The following is a 16,945-nucleotide window of genomic DNA, read 5'->3' on the forward strand; positions in this document are numbered from 1 at the left end:
AAGAAGTCAGGATCTTGGTTCAGAAAAGTTCATAAATCTACAGACAGAACGCAGCGAAAAGTGAACAAATGTGGGTATAAATGGTTTCAATGGGACATACAAACTCTTCCCAATTTTTACTGGGGAAGCTTGTCGTTATCAAGGCAGCAAGTTTCCTGCTGCTTATCACTGCTTATTTCTTACACTTCTGAAAACTGTATATTCCGTAATTTTTGCCTGTTACAGAAGACAAAAGTTAAATTGTACTTTGCAGTCCAGAATTTAAAACTGCTGGTTCTGTTTACTTAATGCAAATACTTTTTCTGATTAAGATGATTTATTCAGGCATTGAAATGCTTAATTTGTGTATACTGGACTTGCTTCAGTAAAAAAAGAGACAAAGAGGGAAGGCATGACTGACTTGCCAACTAATTTACGAAGAACATTTGTCTGGCTGCACTTGGCATCTTGTACTGTGATAGATGTTTTAAGGACCTGACTTTAAGCTACCGTTTCTCAGCAAGCTTTTTTTCTTCTTCTTGTAAATAGGTCCCTTACCAACTTTGTTGATCCACACGTAAAAATCTGGATCTACAACTAATTTCTGCTCCTCGCAATACTACCTGGTGTGTTTAATATCAGTATTTACTTCATTTTTTGTTAGAAGGATAGATCATTTGTAATTTAGTGAACAGCTAAGGCCCAATCATTAACTGATCTGCCTCATACTGCAGCACATTAGCAAGGTGTGCATTTCCTAGGTATTTTTGGTTTTGTTTAAATTGAATCGACGCAGGAGAAAACAGAAAAGGTAGGATTAATTACATCCATGATAAACATGCAAATTACAGTACATAGAGTCTACCAGCTTGATTTATATTCTGTAACAAACAAAAATGTCACCATCTTCTGTTTTATGCTAGACAACCTAAACAGCCGTCTCCTCCAAAAGCAAACAGAGCACAATGCAAGCAGAATAAAAGGAATACTAGTTCTTAAGCCCAACAGTATTTTCAACTACTGGTTTTTGTGCTATTGTAAACGCATACGCCCAGATTCTCCAGTTTGCTGACAATGAGCAGATCCTCAAACCAGCGTGCAAACCCAAGGCAACTAAAGCAGGTTCTTTGGACCCAATCCAATACTCTTTTGAATACACAGAAGTCTTTCGATTGACTTCCCTGGCAGCTGAACCTAGGACTGTTAGCTTCACAGGCCACATTCTGCATTGACATTATAAAACTCCACTGACTACTGCGGAGTTTAACTGGAAGTCAGTGTAGAGGCTAGTCCCAAGTCAACACTTCATAAAAACAAACACTCCATAAATGCATCTTAATTTGGTTACTGACATTTAAGCTGTGTGTTAACTGTTTCAAGGAGAATTAGATGTTAAAGACTGCTGGCCAAATAGATGCTGACTGACTATGGTAGAGAAGCCATGCAAACCTTACTTCTAGAACACCCCCACCCACAAAAGCCTGTGCTAGTGTACCTCATCGACATGGACATCTCCAGCCTTACAGTCGGAAGGATAGATACTCTTTCATTTACATGGATATTTATCAAGACTAACTTCAAAGTTCTGAACATTTTTAGGCTCTTGACTGGGCTATGAAAGGATGACTGTACTTCTCCAGCTCTGTATGGGAACTGTGTGCAGTATTTCCATATCTAGACAGGACAAGAGAGAACTATATCTCAAAACAGGGGCAGGCAATTATTTTAGCTGAAGGGCCGCTGAATGAATTCTGGCGAGCTGGCAAGGGCTGGAATGGTAGTCCCACCCCTTGACAGGAGCTCTGCCCCCTGGTCACCATCTTGGGACTGGAAATCCTGCCCCTAACCCTTGCTTGACCTTTTCCACCAGAAGTCCCTCCCTCTGCCCCCCAGAAATATTCCCTTTGGGAGGTGAGGGTTCTTTTGCCCACCCCTGTCTTAGAAAGATGTCAAGGATAGTGGTATGAAAACTTTGAAGGTTGATTAATGTGAAATCTCTTTCCTGGAACCAGAAAAACAGCAAATCACACACTAAGTCAAGCACCCAGGGGCGATGCGTAGGGGGTGCATGTGGGTGTACGTGCACCCTCCGAGCATGGCGGTGCATCCCTTGCAAAAAGGCACTGCCAACCCTATCAGCGGCACCTGCGGGTAGTCGCCGCTCACCACTAATACCATCGGTGGCATCTGCGGGTGATCCGCGATTCCTGCTGGCCACTACTGCCACTGGCTGCTAGTGGTCTGCAGGAGCTCCCCCACTTACCACTGCCATGCTCCCGCCACCGACGTGCCCCACCCCAGCTGCCAGGGGCACGCGCCATTCTTGCAAACACCTACTATAACATTTTAATTTTATTACAAAAAATATTTTTATCATTATTTGTATTTGTGTAGTGTATATAGAAATGATTACATAATAACTCAAAAATAAAGTCTTACTTGTATATTGGGTGCGGGAGCTGGGGTTTGAGAGAGTGTGCCTATGTTTGGGGGGCAATAAGGTACGTTGCGGGGTGTGTGACATTTGTGGGGTATGGGGGGGCTGGGACTCCCCCTCCCCTTCCCCCACCATGGTGGAGAGCCTCCAGCAGCAGCAGCAGGTGGGGGTGATCAGGATGTTTGTGCTTGGCCCAGGTGCTGCCACTGGTGGCACGCTGCTACAGCTAGTGCTGCACATGAGGGCAAGAAGTACAACCTGTCTGGCCCACCTCTAATTGCATGGGGCTCCCCACTGCACATGCGCAGCTCCTGCACCACCAGGGGTAACCCCTGCAATGGAGCCAGCTTCCTTCCCCAGGTCCCAGGACTCTGCTGGAAGTGGAGGGGAGCCTGGCCCCTGCTTCCCCACGGAGCACAGGGACTTGCACGACAGGGAGTGGCAAAGGCAGGGAGCTCCATCACAGGGGCCTCCCCTGGTGGTGTGGGAGCTGCACGTGCACCACAGGGAGCTCCGCCTGACAGAGGCAGGCTGCCTGGACTACTCTCCTTGCCCCCAATGTGCAGTGCTGGTCAGAGCTGCATGCCACCAGCTGTAGCACCTGTGCTGGGCACAAGTGCCTTGAGTGCTCCTGCCTGTTACTGCTGCCTGCGTTGGGGGCTGTGCACCATGCGGGAGGGGGATGCCCACCCAAACTCCACGGTCCCACCGCTCCCTAGGTATAGGCTCTGTGCTGCTGCCAGCCCAAGCCATACAGCCCTGCTTGGAAGCTGCATGCTGGCCGGGCCAGGCCCTTCCTTGCACGATGGTGGGAGCGAGGCATAATAGGGTATGTTGGGGTGTATGTGTATGCACTTCACTCCCACCCCCATGAGCAGAAGGGCTGGGTAGCGTACAACTAGTTGGTGAGCACCCATGGGCTGGATGAAATGTTTGGCGGGCCGGATTTGCCCACTCCTGTGTTAGAAAGATTGCAAGGATAGTGGTGTGAAAACTTTGAAGGTCGATGAATGTTAACTTCAAAGAAAGCTTGGAGTTGGCAATGATTTCAGCTTAACCTGTTATAAAAGAAGAAAAAGAAAAAGCAGATAGGCCTTTACAATGCAAGCCTAATTTGTAAGTTTTAGCATTCCTCTTAGCCAGATGAGCCAACCTGCATGACTTTTTAATGCTAAATTGTCTTTATGGTGGCAGCTGACATCCAGGAGTCTTGCAGAGACCAAATACTTCTGAGTCACCTTAGCATATTTGAAAGTGAAAAGCACAAAAATGAATATATTTCATAAAGACACCACGCAGCTTAATTTAGGAATTTGAGGAACAGAATTGGTGTCAGTTAGAAATGTGCATACATATACTGCTTGGAAGACCAATGACGGAGTTAAAATCGTTTCAATAAAAGCTTATGGCCCGTCTTACAAACCCACAAGGCATGAAGAGCCAGAAACCAACCTAACATGGAAATCCACTTAAGACACAAGTATAAAAAGTTTTCCAAATCAAGTTAATCCCTGGTAAAACTTTAATGTGTAACCTGAATGGGGGTTCGTTATAGGTGTGTCACTGTAACAGAGCACAAGTTGCGCTCTGTTACTCGGGGGGAAGTGGAACAGGAGGAGCAGCCTGTGGCTGTTTGCACTCCTAATAAGGCACAACTACCTGATTGGGAATGGGGCCCAGATGCTTGTTATAAGAACAGGGCCCTGAGCAGTGAAGCCAGCAGTTTGTTGCTAGCAGCCGGGAGAAGACCACCACCCAGCTACAGCTGCTGCTCGTGCCATCTTGGCAGTATAGGGCAGGAGCTATGGGGAAGGTGGAGGCTCCTGGTCCTGGGGCTTGAGTTAAAACTACACCCTGCTGGGGTGGATGGTGTGGTGGAACTGCTGGTGGTGGGGCAGTCTTCAGGAAATGCCACACCATGCCTCCCTAATGAACTGTGAGTGTGGGGCACCAAGAAAAAGCCTCAGCCCCCACTGCTTTGAGGGTGATCTTGTGGAGGGGAAAGGCTAGGCAAACACACCCCAAAGTCAAAGCTGGAGCCCAGGCTCACAGTGAGTCCTGAGGCTGGGGTCAGGAAGGGATCCGAGGCAGACTCTAGGCCCACTATTAATCCTGAGTGGCATTAAGGAGTTGGGTGTGAGGCCCTAAGCCTATGAGGGAGCTAGGTGTAAGGCTCCTTGGGCAAGGAGATTAAGGGGATGGTGAGCCCAGTGTAGGGAAGGGGATGAGGCCCCAGTGTAAGGATGCGAGAGGACCAAGGGGGTCCCGAGCTGGGCACAGAGCCTGAGGAGAAGGTAGGGGCTGCGAGCCCTGAGTGGGGAATTATGAGTCCCAATGTAAGGGCACAGAGATTGGGGGAACTGGAGTGAGAGTCCTGATGTGAGGGCACAGGAGGGCAGATCCCAGTGTGAGGCACTGGGGCATTATGGATGTCAGCTGTGAGACATGGTATAAGAAGAGGTTTGGAGCCATGTATTAGGCCCTTGGCATCGGGGTAAGTAAATGGGTAGCCTCATTATGAACATCAAATTGTTATCATCAAAGGCATGGCAGACAAGGTAGGTGGGCAGATGCCCACTTGTTACAATCGCCCATTCAGATTCTATTTTTGAGCGAAGAACTGTATGAGGATAAAGAGTTTAGTTTTTGAGTGTCATACTTCTGTTTTTGGAAAACAAATGTTTTGTGCAATAATTATGATAATTTTAAAGCAATTATGAAACTATTTAAAACAAACAAACAAAAAAACCACACAATAGGGCTGGGTGAAGCTTTGGTCTCCGATTTGATTCAGCAGAGATTTGGCCCAATTTGGTGGCCGAATCTCTGAATTCGAATCTAATCAGGAGACCCTTTAATCCTTCTGAATTGAATCGCAACCCCCAAATTGATTCAAAGTATTTGATGATTTGGCCATAGAAATAGCTTTAAATGTTTTTTCTATATACCTCAGGGTACCAGGCAGCTCGTGAATGCTGCAATGGTGGGGCCACAGAAGTGCAGGGAGCTCCCCAGTGTGCTCGGCCGCAGACCCAGAAGTGGACCAGAAGCAGTTCTGGTCCGCTTCCAGGTTCACTGCAAGTAATGTGGAGAAGACTCCTGAATCCAAGGGTTTGCTAGTTCCTAATTTCCATTAAATTGTGTGGGAATTGCATCTATACCTGTGAGATTAGAACTTGGGCCAACATTTTAGAATGTCAAATATTTAAGCAACCTGATTTTTGGTTTTATATTCTAAAGAAAAAATATACACATACACTCAAAAAAGCTTCTGTATTGTCATATTTCCATCTACCTGCAGTTTTTCAGTATGTTAATTAATGATGACAGACACAGAAATTGCTGTATTCGTATTAGTTTGTTAAATTAAATACCTAGAAATGAGATGCTGACAGTCTCTAGAATTCCTAAATAAATAAGTCATAAGTCATTTTCAAAAAAGCCAATATTAAACAGGCCACTTAACTTTGAAGAAGCAAGGGGGAAAGAGTGCCAGCTGTACTGTTGTAAATGAAGACTGGCATCATAGAAAGAATTATAAAACCAAGTAAGTAAAGGTCCCAAAGTTACTTTTCAAAGGGCTGTTTCAAAACTTGCATGCATCCTCAACACAACTCAGATATTTTAAGACCCATTTTAAAAGTTATTTGCCTTGAATTAGATGGTAGATACCTAAAATACATAACTTAAAACTCTCTCAAAGCATTTGGTCTAATCTGAGAATATATATTTGATTTTAGCCTACAAGAGGCTGGGAAGTTTGGTTCCACTTCCCTTGACACACAAGTCAAATGCATACTCAGGATATTAGAAGTCTGGTGTGCGTCATTAAAAATGAGAAATTGTAGATTAGGAGATGCTGTCAATTGAAAGGTACTGAGCAATTTTTATTTAAGAGTTTCAAGAACAATCAGTAACTCCTATTAAAGTCAGTGAGTCCCAGTTGATTCAGTGGGAACAGCGTTAGGCCAACACTAGGTGGTTCTGAACATCCCATCCGTAATATTTTCATTCAGGGCACAAACAAAATTGAAAGGGCTGCCTACATATAGGAAAGGCCAAAGGAAAAAAAATGCAAGAAGTGATGCGTTTTTAAAAAGAAATGCAAGTTTAATTTGGGCATATCTTGGGGGAAAAAAGGTCTATTATTGATCCATTTCCCATTACTAAAGGATGGCTTATTAAATCAGCTATTAAAAATAAAATTTGGAATGTCAATGACTAATTCAAAACATACACTCAGTCTATTTTCTACAAAAAAAATTGTCATTTGATTTTCTTAATAGCTTTTCAGAATATTAATTGACAAATTCTTGGGGAAGCTCATCATTACTTATCGTTATTGTGATATAATGACAGTGTCTGTGTTAAGATGCATTTGCATTTTTGTTATTGTTGCCAGGTTTTTTTTTTGTTTTGTTTTTTTTACTGTTACTTAGTAACAGTAGGGTATACATTAATTGGTAGGGTATAAATTAATTGTAGATGTTTAGCCATCAATGGGAATACTTTTTTCTTAGTTAGTTGCCCTGTGTTTTTTTCCTAAAGACACATTTATTTAGCATTGTAGACTCACAAAAGAATCTGGTGTGGAAATTCCTGAAGTATTTGTATATTTTTTCTTGCCTTTTAGTTTTCCCTTTACGGGGTGGGAAATCAAACACTGAAAACATTAAAATTGCTACAGATAGTGATTCTATACAGAGGAACAGGAACAAAGAGCATTTAAACCCAAAACTTTGGTAGGCAGAGGTTGAATCTAATATTCTAAAGACATAAATAGATATGCTGCAGTATTTGAGGGTCTGATACAGTTAATTGCTGGATGTCTCCTGTGTGGTACTTAGCACTTAAGTCCTAGGAGCAGTATCTTGCAGGGTAGGATTTTAATTAGGCAAGGGAGGTATGTTAGCATTTATTAGATTGCTATGAACCAGCGCTAGGAAAATAGATAACAGGAGGAAATTATTTATATGTCCCCCAAAACTTTACACAGATTGTCTTCAGTTCTGTGTCCACAAAATGTCTGCCAGAAAAAAAAACAAAAAAAAACAAAAAAAACCTTTAGCTTGGAAGGATGAAGTATCACACATGTATTGTTCATGTAACTATGGTAACCTACAAATGCCACCAGTGTTTCCATTTCATACACAAATGAGGGGACAGCTGTGGAGACCACATGTCTGCCAATAGAATAATATATGTGAACTGGGATGGCTTTAAGGTCAGAAAATTACAACTCATTTATATTAATAAGGGCTTCAAAGAGCTTCTTAGTTATAAAATGAACATTAGAACAGAGCAAAACATTCCTGAAGGACATTTGATTGCTCAGTAAACCTTTCCATTTTTCTTGCTGCCATTTGCTGGGCAATCCAGATCTCGACAGCATTTTTTTCCCTGAACATGCACAAGTCCCATATTCTTTTGTAAATGTAAGTTATTTTTTCCCCTTTTGGTTTCATTTCTTCTAAGTGCCCTAAACTGATTCCAGCCTTTACCTATTCTGTATTCTGAACCAAAAAGTCTACTGAGGTCAAAAGAAGACTTCTTGAATGGTCTTTGGACCAGGTCCATAATTGGGAGTTTTGCCTAGGCAAGTACCCTAGAAGCAAGCCCTCAGAGTGCAAAAATAGTACAGGTCAAACCTCACCCTCTGTTTATCTGGCAGAACAGTGACAAACTTTAATTTCTATCCATAATATTAATGAATCAAACTAAAGCCCAGAAATAATGCCAATACCATTAGAAGCACTCTTACAAGACTCTTGGTTACAAAGGCGACCATTTGCACAATTGATTACTTTGAAAATAAATTAGTAAATTTGAGGCCAGCATAATAGCTGATGGTCATGAAAATTAACAGGAAACTCAAGCAATACAAGTAATTTACATTTCAAGAATTTTAAACTATGCAGGTTGCAGTTTCAAATAATATATATGTTTTACTGGAGTTATAGTTCATTCAAGGTATTTCACAGCTCGCCTAGAAGTCAAGAGTTTCTCAATGTGGTCTTCACTGACAGTGGCAGCCTGCTGATAGAAGGATGTGCTAGGAAAGCACAGCTGATGAAAACAAACCAATTAGGAAGTTTTCCTTAGTCTCCAAAGGGCTATGCTATTGTATCACACCAGAACAACAAGGCTAGTTCATTACTTCAAATGAATACTGTTTTGAGTGCAGCAGAAGAGAAATACATGTTTGAAATAATTCTGATGGCAATTATATTACTCTGTCAAATGCCCATTTACAAAATCTATGACAAATATTAATCCAAGGCCCATTAAGGAGTTAAAGATGCCCTCATTATCTCCACAAGCTGGAATAAATGCCTGAATGCACTATTTTTTACTACCACCAATGAAAGACTTGTACATATTTACAAAGCCTGAAACTGTTAAAAAGCTAACTGAACAAAAACTCCTTTTTAACTACCAGTTTGCTTACTGTCCAGATGAACTTGCCCACCTGGGCAGAGTCTGCCTTCAGCGATTAGCCTTGCTTTCTACTTTTTAACTGATTATAGTTTATATCCCATTTAAGATGGTACAAAATGGATAACTCGTTTCCCTCTCTAATCCATAGGATGTCACTCATGTCAACTGCTGACAAATACTTAAGTCCGTTACTGCTGACTGAGCCTTTACGATTCAAGTGTTACTAGGTTATGTCATTTCATAGGGAACGGTATAAAAGTCTGCTCAGATACATTTTGAGCAAAGGCAGAAAACCTTTTGGGTAAGTGGTCATCACATGAGAGTTTCCCCCCCCTCGGAAAAAAAAAAAAAAAAATGCAACTTTCAGAGCATGAGCCAAGTATTCATATTGGCACATCAGGAAGGAATCCCCTTGTTTCAGGCTCCACAGCATCACGGGAGAAGAGGGCATCAACTTTTTCTGAAGTATCATGTATTTGTTATGGCCAAAAGCAGCAGACTTGATTTGATGGGCTGACAATCTGATTGGGGCTAACAATTAACTCTTAACTAATACGTTCCCCAGGATGTTGCTTTCGTATATGCAGCTGTCTTTAAGTACTGTTCATTTCAACTTACGGGACATAAAGAAAAATATTGGTAACTTTAGGCAATGATGGGATTAAACAATTAGCTCTGTTTATTTCAAATGTCTCTGGGATTGTTTCACATGCACCCCAATTACCCTACTTTTCAATAAATTGTTTATAGTCCTGCTTGAAATGTCAAGCTCGCTTTATAGGCATCCTGCAACTCCATAAGGAAGACGGACTTTAATATTCACAGAAGAACCTTACTATCATGATTTGCTATTTGGTAGGTAGTTATGAAGACCAAAAAAAAAAAAAAAAATTAGAAGCAGCCTGTCGGGTAATCTGCTGGCTTTGGACTATAACATTTTCTGATTTAAGTTTGTTTCTGTTACTTTGCCTTCCATTGCCTAGTGGGAAAATGCACTGAACCAGCACTAAATAACTTAAGGAAACATGTAAAATAGCAGACTAACATCTGTTGTATTCCTCCTCATAACACTGAACCCTCTAATACAATGCACACTCTCTTTCTCTCTTTCAATGAAGCTTTCGAATGCAGGGGTTAACCCCTTTCACTGAATGGGCCCTTTTACTTTTGAGAATAGCTTATGAGACTAACAAAGGGAGAGGCAACTTGTGCTTGGCATGTTAGTAGGTATATTCACCCAGACTCACGTGCAGCCCATGCTGCAAGCCTTTTGTCTAACTGGGCTTCACAATGATGGGAGGTGAACAGTGCACAGGGTGTTGTCTATCAAGCTAATGCTAGCAAAGACAAGGAAAGTCCTTGCTTTGTGGTCCTCTGAATGAGATTATTGATTTTTTTTTCAGGGTTGTTACAGTGAGCCGCATGATGCAAAACAAGAATGCTGCTGATATATATTACTATATCTCAATATAAAAATGTACCAGAATTATAGGTCGGATTATTATCTGGCCAAAACCATGCTTCATTACCTTCAATTAGCTCTCGGGGCCAGTTCTGGCCCTAAGTTGCTGGAACCCAGTGAGAGTGCATATTCCTCCTCCGAGTACAGTGTGAAATATTAGAAGCCTGCCTAAACAGCCCAATCCTTTACTGGTTTGAGGGATATTTTTCAGTCTAATGGTGCGTGTGGGGGGATGCAAGTCGAAAGAGTTGGTGCTGAAGCATTATGTCAAGCTGCAGGAGTCCCACCTCTCTCATCCATCCCGAGCAACCGAGATTTTTCAAATCTGCCCCAAACAAATTATGCAGGTACGGGGCCCCGTCCTCAGCGCAATGTTTCCATTGCAAACGGCTCCCAAAGAATTTGGCTTCCAGATAAAGGTGACAGCAAGGCGTCCAATTCCCGAACAGAAAAAAAAAAAAAGCCTCACACTGAGCCTTTCTTCCATTTCCTGAAGGTCTATTGTGAAACTGAAGACTCCTTGTCTTTTCCAATTCCTTCATGTGAATGGATGAGGCAAGACATCTGCCAGGATACACTCCCATTTGCATGCAAATCAGAAAGGCGCACACAGGCAGACAAATGCACCCATTTCGCCGGGGACCCGAGGCCAGCAAAACTTCGCTCCTGGGGCCGCTTCCCATGCAGGGCAGCTGGACTCGGGGAGGGGGGGGGGCTCATCCCATCCCCGCTGCACTGCCAGGTTCAAGCAGAGGAAGAAACTTAAGTGTTGGGGGGGGGGGAAGCTGAAATAAAGCTGGCAGCAGGGCTGGGGGGGCAAGGCCTGGGACAGAGCAGGGGTAGGGATGCTTTGCCCCGAATTCAGGGAGAGGGAGGGGAGTTCCTGGCAAACTTTACTCCCCCGGCTGACGCCTGTGCAGGGCTGCTCTCCCCCTACCGCCGCCCTGCACAGAGAGGAGGGAGCCAGCACTTACCCTGGGGACGCGGAGCCCCGCAGCAGCAGCAGCGGCGGCGGCAGTGCCCGGCTGCCCATGCACCTGGCCGGGGTCCGGCTCGGCGAGGAAGGGCAAGGGCTGCAGGCGGCCCCGCAGCTGCTCAGCTCCGCATCGCTCCCGCCCGCTTTGTGCGGCCGCAGCCGGCGCGCACCTGGGGGGGGCGGGCGGTCAGCTGACGGCCGGGCGCCGATTGGCTGCTCCGCTCCCCGCGAACAAAGCGGGGGGCGCGGCTGCCCCCGCGCGCCCCGCCCCCCCGGCCCGCACCCCCTCACGCTCCCGCGCTGCCGGCGGGACGTCGCCCTCGGGGCGGTTGGGCCGCTCGCTCTAGGCGCCCTCGAGGGGCTGGTGGTCTTCGCCCGGCCGAGTGGCCCAGCGGTCCCCAAGCTGCGGCCCCACCTCACGTAAAGCCGTGCCACCCTCAGCACCGCCCGCGCCGTACCAAGTCATTTCCTTGCCTGGCAGGTTGCCTGCGGGCCCCCAAACCGGGGCATCTGTTGTGGCGTGCCCCCGGCAGCTCTTTAGCCCGTCTGGCCTGGTCAGGCTTCGAAGGGCGGACAGATTGGCTTGGAGCAGCCGTGGCTGGGGCCGGGGGCTCGTTTGGGGCCTTGGTGCCGATGGCCTCGGACGTTTTTGGCGGCCCCTTCGCGTTGCCCCTCTCCGGGAGCCTGGCGTGAGAGTATCTTAGTGCAATAGTGATCGTACCAATATTCAGCGTAATTGGGTTTTGTTTTTATAACCCCAGTTGGCCCTCCCCTAAGGCCACTGCTTTCGTCCCGGGCTGGAGCCTGTGCGGGGGTGCTCCCTCACCCCCACAGAAAGAGGGAAGGAGGGAGGTATTGACATGTTTTATGATGCGCTTTGAGAAAGGGGCCAGGAACAAGGAGGGGGGAGTTGGGGGGAGCCCTGGTTCTTAGCCCCCCGGGTAGAGAGGTCCTGGGTTTGGAGAGGTGCAGGGGGCTGGACCCGATGATCTTCCGAGGTCTCTTCCAGCCTTACGATCTATGAATCTAGTCCAAGCCCCACTTAAAGCAGGACCATCCCCACTTATATTATCCCAGCCAAGGCTTTGTGTAGCTGGGTCTTAAAAGCCTCCATGGCTGGAGATGAGGATGGAGAAGGGAAGAGAAAGATCAGTTTAAATGACTGAATGCTTTATTTGTTCCAGACCGGTTTGGTGCAGGACCTCTGCATCAGGGATTCGGTGGAGGAAACATCACTGAGGGGCCTGTGTGTGTCCTCAAGTTTTTCTGCACTCCTGAAAAGAAATGTGAAGGGTGCTCCTTGTAGGGGCCGGATGCCTCTGATTTCTTGCTGATCAGACTTACTTAGATTTAATTTAATTTTATTTTTTTTAGGCTTTTGTTTTAACCCCGCCGCAAGGCATTGAAGTCTGTCCATAAGGTTTTGTTGGGGTTTATCGGCAGGCTTAGGCGGTTGTTGCAGTATTTAATCCACCTGCTGAAGCCTGTCCTTACAGCCATGAGGCGGAGAGACTTCCTAAGTCTTGAAAAATTAAAGGTTAGAGTCTAAAGCCCACCATGCACTTACCAGAGAAAATTACTAGCTCACAGCCTGCCTGTGACCCAGCACCATTTGACTCTTGTCTTTCATCCAGACAAAATGCTTCACAAACATTATTTAAGTGTATCTGAAGGAGAACAGTGCAAATGTTGAGGTGTCGTACAGTAGGTCATGCTATCGTGGCTATTAACAGTTTGGCCTTTTCCAACAAAGCACCACATTTATTTTTTCTATTCTAAGTATAGGGGCAAAGTAATCCCTGAAGCACCTTTGTATCGTAACCGTAGGCAAGGGCTGCTGTTAATGGCAACTGCTGTACTGCAGTAACTCGCTGTACCTAGAGACTAAACAAAGGGCATTTCCAATTGAGGCATTTACAGGTTAAGGAAATTTTCCAATAGAAAAGTGAAACAACATCACTCGCTGAAGTTATATTCATGTATCCTTTGTGGGTGCTTAAGTAAAAGCCTGATGAATTAGTTAAGATGGAAGATAGGATCTGGCTTGAACTTCAAGACTTTGAAATTGTTCGAATAAGTCTTTCTACATGCTCAGGTTCCCATTTGTTTCCTGTTGGCTCTCTCCCTTCTCTTCTGACTCTCAGTCTTGTGTCGTATTGTTCCCCATCTTTCTTTTGCCACTTCCGACTCCACTTTATCCACTGAAATAACGGACTGTGGACATTGGCTGACATTTCATTACTTGAGTGCTTCTTTGTTCAGGCCTGGGAGGATGGCGTCTGGGTTCAAATTGTTAGACCAAAAAAGCATTCAGTGTTACCTTTAGAGGCAATTCAGAACTGAAGCATGTAAATACACCAGCCAGACAGAGCAAAACAGACTAGATATTCCAAAATGTAAGGAGCTCAAAGAGATGAGGCAGCAGAAAACACCTTATGCTCTGGGCCATAAAACAGCACTTAGGCATGAGCAGTCACCACCACACGAGCACTTTTTTGGTGCTTGCTTTTCTGGTGGATGTGCAAGGCCCATGGCAAGTTTGCCACTTCCAGGCCACGGTTTGCCAGGCCGCAGCATAAAAACTTTGGGAACCCCTGCCATAGGCTACACCTGCAGGTAAAAATTTTCTCTTGATGTTGAACACAAACTGGAAAAAGTCCGAGGACATGTAAGACAGGTGAACTTCGTTGTGATAATGGAAACTTAATATGGTACTTTCTAAGGAACTGATTTAAAAACCAGTTTAACAATTTATAACAAGGAAAGCTCTCCTTAATTGAGGTGAAGATAAGTTAAATATGTAGCCAATATGGTCTTTGGTTAATTATGCTGACGGCCTCAGGTTTCCCTTTGAGGCACTAAATTTTTTCTATCCGTCCAAAAGGTCATTTGGATCCTATTAAAAGTGAAGTTTTTTATATGCAAGGAAATTGAATTTTCAGAAGGAACCCATAAATGGCCTCCAAAATGTTGCTTTCTGTTCTACAGCATTCTGAATTCTCAGTCAGTCTACGTGTTATGTCTCCACTATCCATCGCTTGCTTTTGGTATAAAAAAGGATAAAGTAGCTGAAGTATTCTAGCAAAATCCTCCACACCAGGGGTGGGCAATTATTTGGGCTGGAGGGCCACTTAAGGAGTTTTGGTGAGCTGTTTTGGGAGTGGGGAGGGGGGTTGCTGAACTGACCGGGCAGAGGGGAGTGATTGATCCTATTCAGCACTGGGCCCATCTGCCCCACACACAGTGCTGGGGGTGCTGGATGGAGCTGGTGGGCGGGCAGGGTCTCCATGGAGTCAGGACCCCTGGAGGCAGGGCATGTTTAACCGGGTGGATGGGATGGGGCCACAGACTAGGTGAGGAGCAGTGTTTGGGAGTGGGAGTGGGATGGGCAGGTGGGTCCAGGGATGCAGGGTGGGGACAGCATAGGGTCGAGGCAGAGCTGCAGTCCACTCCCCGCATGCCCCGGGACAGGCAGTGGTTCTGTGGGCAGGGACTGGGCCCCGCACTGTCACTGCCCCATGATCCCAGCCCCTTGTCCACCTATCCTGCTCCCAGATATCACTCCCTGCTTGCCCGCAGCCCATCCCGTCTGCTCGGCCGAGTGTGCCCTGCCCTCAGGGGTCCTAAGCCGGCCTCCAGGGAGACCTCACCCGCCCGCCATCTGGCACCCCTGGCCATGGGTGAGGGGCAGAGGGGCTGGGTCCTGTGGCAGCTGAGACACTGGAAGCAGCATTGATGTTTCTTTGCGTTGACGTGTTTTATTGGAACAGCTAGCACAAAATAAGGTTCTCAGTTAAGATGAACAGTGTATTCCATAGTTCTTTGCAAGCTAAGTTACATAATTGGGCATACAGTGCTCTACAATTATTACATATGTGCCAGTAAAGAGTGTTCTTTATACACAACTGGCTTCTTCATTGAAATGTTGGGACTCTGCTGAAAAAGCTAGGACATGTCCTGGGAGGGTAGGACAGGACATTTTGAAGTAGAGTACGTAGCTTCTGAAAACCCTCCAGCTTTGGAACATGCACAAGCAGTGTGCTGGTACTGGCAAACACTTCAGTGAAATGCTTTAATTTGAAACAGCAGCTTGGGGTAGGAGTATGAAAAGGATATTAAATAGTCATCTATATTCAGAGCCATCCCTAGGGGTGTGCGGGGCCCAGTGCGGCGTTGAGTGGCTGGAGCTGGTGGACTGGGTTGTGGGGGGGAATGGTGAGCAGCCAGAGCCAGTGGAAAGGGTCGGTGTTGGCAAGCGGCCAGAGCCAGCAGTGGCGGTGGCTTGGTGGCAGTGGTGCGTGGTGGCTGCAGCAGGGCCTATGCAGCACTGACCACAGGGCCCCCAAAATGTGGGGCCCAGGGCCTGGGGCAGTTGTCCCAATTCACCCTCCCTTCTTCCCCAGGGATGGCTCTGTCTATATTTCACGTGGTAAATTTTGACGCTGGAAGCCGATTATGTTTGTCCAACCCAGTGGTTTTCAACCTTGTTAAACTAAGGCCCTTGTTAGACTCAAGACCCATTGGAAAGTGCCAGTTCTTTGCTTTCACTTTCTTTTTTGACTATGGGAAAACCATAGAGCAATAAACCTTTTTTTTGCTGCAAAGAACTCAGAAGGACCACAACAGGGTAGAATGTTTTTGCCACTTCGGATTCCTATTCAACATCTTTGAGTTCATCTTGTGAATCATGTAGGTGCTTGCATGGTATCCCCAGTTAAGAATTGCTGGTCTAGCCACTAGGTTAGTTCATTTGTAGTAAACCCTAATGTCCAATTTTAGGACCTCAGTGGCTGAGTGACCAGGTGAATATGCATGCTTGCTTGCAAGAGTCTTCACCTGCAACATGGCAGAGTTTGAATGATGAGTTGTAGGAGCTCAGCATGGCTGGAATTAACTCCCATCCATATGCCAGAATTAACTCCCATCCATGTTACCCAGCTTTTTGAGTTGTGCAACAGAGGACAATATTTGACAGTGGGGCCAACGTTTACACTTATAAGGAGCCTTTAATGTTTTTCTTAAAGTTTCAGTTTCTGGAGTCAAGCTATTAGGGGAATGTCTGATTTTTTTAGTTTAAAAAAAGTTTCTCAATTGCGGAGAGAATCTACGTGGTGCAATATTTGTTAAGATTGCTCAGTTTTCAACTCATCTCATGCCTTTGAGGCCTTGTTCATGATTTTTAAATGCTCGTGCTTGGGAATTCTGCTTCTGTCATTGAACTCATTTTTAAAAAGTGACTTGCGTGACACTAAACTGTAAGTAAATAAATTTGTATCGTAAAGATAGGAGAGATTGATGGTAATTGAGTTTTGCTAGCCCAAGACTCCAGCTGATAGGAACAGCTGCAGAAGCAGTCAGACCAGGCATTACTGAATGTGGTGGAAGTCTTTTAACCTCAACTTCACTTTATTCCTGCCCTCTTTTCATAGGGCCTGGCTTGGGTTGCTTCTCTGCCTCACACATACAGAATGCTAGACCAAAACTGTACTGGGCAGAGACCCCTTCCCTCCTTCAACGCACATCCTCTCTCTCCAGGGCCAGTAGGATGGAAGTGATGCCTCTCTTTTTCACTGCCCTGTCCTCCTTGTGTGGTCTTGGGGAAGCACCGTGAAAAGGATCCAGTCAGAAACTCTAGCTGGAAGGAGCAGAAGCA

At 45.5% G+C, this 16,945-nt stretch overlaps 1 protein-coding gene across 1 annotated transcript in view; it reads right to left on the reverse strand.

Moving 5' to 3' along the window:
* The window catches only part of LRRN1 (leucine rich repeat neuronal 1), a 32,275-nt gene extending 20,795 nt beyond the window's left edge, over positions 1-11,480 (reverse strand). The window contains exon 1 of the mRNA XM_019536607.1: positions 11,291-11,480. The gene's annotated coding sequence lies outside the window, so the exon portion shown is untranslated. The remainder of the gene's footprint in view (positions 1-11,290) is intronic.
* Positions 11,481-16,945: the final 5,465 nt, after the last annotated feature.

This window comes from Crocodylus porosus, unplaced genomic scaffold, assembly GCF_001723895.1.
Source record: "Crocodylus porosus isolate Cpor-Errol unplaced genomic scaffold, CroPor_comp1, whole genome shotgun sequence".
NCBI lineage: Eukaryota > Metazoa > Chordata > Crocodylia > Crocodylidae > Crocodylus > Crocodylus porosus.